At 46.3% G+C, this 5,215-nt stretch overlaps 1 long non-coding RNA gene across 1 annotated transcript; it reads right to left on the reverse strand.

Annotated features, from left to right (window-relative positions):
• Nucleotides 1–1,640: 1,640 nt before the first annotated feature.
• Nucleotides 1,641–4,913, reverse strand: LOC111720921. Its single transcript, XR_002770349.2, has 3 exons — nt 4,668–4,913; nt 4,304–4,405; nt 1,641–4,192 (listed from the first exon to the last, which is right to left on the reverse strand). It is a non-coding gene; the product is annotated as an uncharacterized LOC111720921 (long non-coding RNA).
• Nucleotides 4,914–5,215: the final 302 nt, after the last annotated feature.

Consider the following 5,215-nt stretch of genomic DNA (forward strand, 5'->3'; position numbering starts at 1 on the left):
GAGGCTGTTCTTGATGAGCAGTTTCTCACAAGCGAGGATTCCCACTCCTGGTTGTGTGAGTCCCACAGCTCGTCCCCCACAAACTTCCCGTTCAAAGCTGACTCCCTCGGGGGCCCCCACTGGGCATGGGCCCCCCCAGCTCTCAGTGCCCATTTCCACCCGCTCAGCCCTTTGCCCTCTCCATCCCCCCACTTCTGTCAGTGCAGGTGCCTGGCTTAGCTCAGAACTCCGCACTCCAGAGACCCACCAGCCTGGGAAGTGCCGGGAGAGTGGGTTTCAGGCCATAATCATCAGCGGGTTCTTTCTTTTTAAATAGCATTTTTTTCACCATTTGGTATTGGCTAAGAAATAGGTTAGTTGATCAGTGGAACAGGTTAGGTTCACAAGACAGAATAGTCAACTATAGCAGTCTAGTGTTTGACAAACCCAAAGATCCTAACTTTTGGGATAAGAATTCATTATTTGACCAAAAACTGCTGGGAAAACTGGAAATTAGTATGGCAGAAATTAGGCATGGACCCACACTTAACACCATACTCCAAGATAAGATCAAAATGGGTCCATGATTTAGGCATAAAGAGCGAGATTATAAAGAAATTGGAGGAACATAGGATAGTTTATCTCTCAGACTTGTGGAGGAGGAAGAAATTTGTGACCAAAGATGAACTAGAGACCATTATTGATCACAAAATAGAAAATTTTGATTACATCAAAGTAAAAAGGTTCTGTACAAACAAAACTAATGCAAACAAGATTAGAAGGGAAGCAACAAACTGGGAAAATATCTTCACAGTTAAAGGTTCTGAGAAAGACCTCATTTCCAAAATATAGAGAGAATTGATTCTGATTTATAAGAAACCAAGCCATTCTCCAATTGATAAATGGTCAAAGGATATGAACAGACAATTTTCAGATGATGAAATTGAAATTTTCGTATGAAAGAGTGTTTCAAATCACTATTTATCAGAGAAATGCAAATTAAGACAACTCTGAGATACCACTACACACCTGTCAGATTGGCTAAGATGACAGGAAAAAATAATGATGATTGTTGAAGGGGATGCGGGAAAACTGGGACGCTGATACATTGTTGGTGGAGCTGTGAACGAATCCAACCATTCTGGAGAGCAATCTGGAACTATGCCCAAAAAGTTATCAAACTGTGCATACCCTTTGACCCAGCAGTGTTTCTACTGGGCTTATACCCCAAGGAGATACTAAAGAAGGGAAAGGGACATATATGTGCCAAAATGTTTGTGGCCGCCCTGTTTGTAGTGGCTAGAAACTGGAAAATGAATGGATGCCCTTCAATTGGAGAATGGTTGGGTAAATTGTGGTATATGAATGTTATGGAATATTATTGTTCTGTAAGAAATGACCAGCAGGATGAATACAGAGAGGATTGGAGAGAATTACATGAACTGATGCTAAGTGAAATGAGCAGAATCAGGAGATCATTATATACGTCAACAACGATACTGTATGAGGATGTATTCTGATGGAAGTGGATTTCTTTGACAAAGAGATGATCTAATTCAGTTTCAATTGATCAATGATGGACAGAAGCAGCTACACCCAAAGAAAGAACATTGGGAAATGAATGTAAACTGTTTGCAAAAAAAATAAATAAATTGCATTTTTTTCAATTACATGTAATGACAATCTTAACATTCATTAAATTGTTCTTCCCCCAACACAGTCAGCAATTTATGTTCTACATGTGCAGCTGTGTGAAGTATCAGCAAAGCACCTACTATGTGCTGGAATCAGAAGCTGGGGCAGAGTGGGGTCTCCCAAGGAGATCTAAGGACACCAGAGGTGTCCCCACTGTGGGCATGCTCTTAGTAAAGGAGGGAGCCAAGAGACAGAACTTGGACTCGGGAGCTGAAAGGATGGTTAGAAATTGTCAGGTCCAAGTCTCTCATCCCCCTGCACCCACAGTAAATCAGTGTCCCAGCTCTCCAAAATTTCCCTTTTCCTGCCATCAGCCACTGGGGGGGGGGGGGTACACCTCGGGGCTTTTTAATCTGCCTTTCTCTAATCTGCAGTGAAACAGACTCCATTGTTCATGTGCCCATAGGTAGCTTTCATTTCTTCTTCCAGAAACCACCTCTTCATATCTTCTCTCACTTGGGGCCTAACTTGTACCTTTACAAATCTGACTCGGCTCTCTCTATATCTGGGAAATGAGGCCTTCATCAGAGAATTGTTGCAATTCCCCTCTCCCCCAGTTTTCTGCTTTCCTTGTAATTTTGGTTGTATTGGTTTTGTTTGTTCATTTAACTAAAATGGTCTGTTTCACACATTCTAATCCCCTCTCACCTTTGGTCCTGCACTCTCCCCTCACTCATAAATCTGACAGACAAGCTATGCAGCGCTCTCTAACTGGCTTATGGCCCGACCTTTTATGTGTAAGTCATTTGGACCTTATCTTGGTAGATGGCGTGAGATCATGGTCCATACCTAGTTTCTGTCACACCGCTTTCCAATTTTCCCAGAAGTTTGTGTCAAACATTGCGCTTTTTGTTCCCAAAGCTGCTTCCTTGTGTTTTGAGCCATTTATTTTAGCCTTGCACAGGACAGTAGACTTGTCAGCTACGGGGAGAAAGTGCCGGTCTCCTTTGGGTATGTTTCCAAGCATGAAGGGGAAAAGAAGGAACAGTTGATGATCTCCTCCTCTCCTGGATCTGGGTTCAACAAGCGCTGTCTGTTTCTCTGTCTGTCTGTCTCTCTCCCAGAAGTAATCGGGGTTAAAGCAAAAACATTGCTAGCAAATGTTTAAGTGATTTGCACTCAGGTCCTCCTGGCTCCAGAGCCTGTGCTCTACCCCCTGTGCCAGCTGGCTGCCCCTCAGTGAGAAGTCTTGCTCTTCCCCCTCATCAATCAGGCCTGCAGGGGCTTGGTTCATTGACAGGAAGCTGGGGGGTCCCTTTGCCGCTTAGCTCAGCTCCCCATTTAAGCAAAATTTCATGCTCTTTATTATGAGCTGTAAAATTAAACAATTTGTTCTCATCTTCCTTAGCTTCTGTAAAGGGCTCCTGATGTTCAGGGGGTGGGGGTGGAAATGTCCCCCTTGCACAGATCCTTGCTGCGGAGAGAGCCGCCATCACCCACTGCCTACACAGGATATGCCCAGTGGGTTGTCCGTCCATTCGTGTCTCCATTGTGCAGACCGGGATGTGCCCGCGGATGGGGCATCCTGAGAGCCAGGGCACCGAGACGCAGCTTGGGCCAGCGGTGGATGGACGGCGGCGGGAAGGAGGGTGGGGCAGGCCGGGGGTGGATGGTGGCAGGGGGGGTGGATGGACGGCGGATTGGGCTCCACATAATGAAGATGATGAGTGTCTGATCTGGGGGTTTTCTAGGAGATTGACCATGAAAGAAAGGGGGGGATTCAGGAAAGCGACTCTGCACCCCTCAATCCGAGGGAGAGAAGACTGCAGAGGGCAGCGGGTGACGAGGATTTGTCGCTGTGGGCTCACTCTGTGCAAGTCTGGGCACTGGCACACCCGGGCGGACAAAGCCCCAGCCCTGCCCTCCGGAAGCTCCCAGTCCAGTGGGCACCCTGCACAGGCGAGATTTCCGGAGGGGATCCCTTGCCATCCCCCACCCCAAAAGGAGCGATCCCACTGCTAGAAGAGCTGAGGAAACAGAAAGTCAAACCCCAGGGGAAGAACAGCTCCACCCTCCACAGAGGGAGGGGGCTGAACAACATCAATCACAAAGCTCTGCTTAGGTGCTTGGCATATGCTGGACCAGAAGAACCAGAGAACCAGGCGTCCCAACCCCCGGGGTGCTGACATGCTAAGGAAGGAATCAAAGCCCCCCCATAAGTGCAGGCATCAGCCTGCCGGACCCCCGTCCCTGCTCCCCAGCTCAGTGAACCCCACAGGAAGGGGCCAGTCCTACTTCCCAAGGAAGGCAGCCGCCATTGCTCTCCCCAGAACTTTCTCCTCTGCTTCCCTGGACCAGTCCTCCTGAGCAGACCCTTCACGCTGAAAGGCTTTCTCTGGGTAACTTCAGTTTTTAATGTTCTTCTAAACCACAGCACCTGGAACTGAACCAAGTTCCCTGCACCAAGGTCTGCCCAGGGCAGAGATCAGAGATTCTCCCCTTCCCAGTTCCTGGAAGCTCATGTGCTACAGTCCAAGATCACAGGAGCTGATGTACAGCCAGCTCACTCTCACAGTCACTGAAAAAAAGTTTAAAAAATACAACTTACTGTACTATCCCATGTACTATCCCATGTCCCCTCCTCTAGCTTATAAATGAACAGCTGCTGTTGGGGGGACTTTCCCTTTACCTCGTCTAAATTTAATGCCCTTAGATTCGGTCCAGTTTCTTGGCCTCCTGAAGTTTTTTGGCTCCTGCCAAAGTACTGATTTTCCTGCCGGCTTTGTGTTACCTGCAAATGGGAAGAATATGGCATCCAAGCCTTTATCTGAGTCACTGAAAACAACACTAAGCACCAGGATCCCAAGCCCGAGCCCTGGGGCACTCCACTGTACCCCTATTCCAGGCTCTCCTGGAATCAGCAATAACTTCTCTTCCAGTCCAGCCATTTGGGCAGTTTTTCTAGCTGTACCATCATCAAGGACACATCTCTCCCTCTCTTCCAAAAAGTAATGGGACATTTCAACAAATGCTCACCTAAAATCTAGACCTACCTCAAGTACAAGAATCTCCTGGTCCTTCCGGTTAGTCCTGGTCCAGTAAAAACCAAAAAGGAAATATGGTAAGTCTGCCTGCCGTGACTTCTTTTTGCTGCAACCATGCTGACTCACTTGATTGCTGCTCCCTTTCCTGAAGGTTCGCTAACTATCTCTTTCATCACGTTTCCAACAGCTTTTCATACCAACTATATCTCACTAATTAAGAATGATTGAAAATCAGCCAGTTTTGTTTTTTAAAAGTTTGGATAATAATATTTTAACAAATTCCCTTTTTATTACTTTTGAGTTCATATGGAAACCAACTAGACCAACAAATCTGTGAATAATGAAATAAATGGAGGGTCCCATGTTAATGAATATGTCAGAATGATCTGTAATTAGCACATCCATATGATAGCCTATAGGCTAGGAAAAAACAGGCCAATCCTTCTTAGAAAAGTCTAAATTGAAATATTGCCAGAAATTCTGAATTTGGGGGCTTCGTATTTCCCAGCATTGCTTCAGTGGGTTAGTAGCTAGCTATTCTCCGGATCCTTTCCAGT

This window comes from Sarcophilus harrisii, chromosome 4 (assembly GCF_902635505.1).
Source record: "Sarcophilus harrisii chromosome 4, mSarHar1.11, whole genome shotgun sequence".
NCBI classification, from domain to species: Eukaryota; Metazoa; Chordata; class Mammalia; order Dasyuromorphia; family Dasyuridae; genus Sarcophilus; species Sarcophilus harrisii.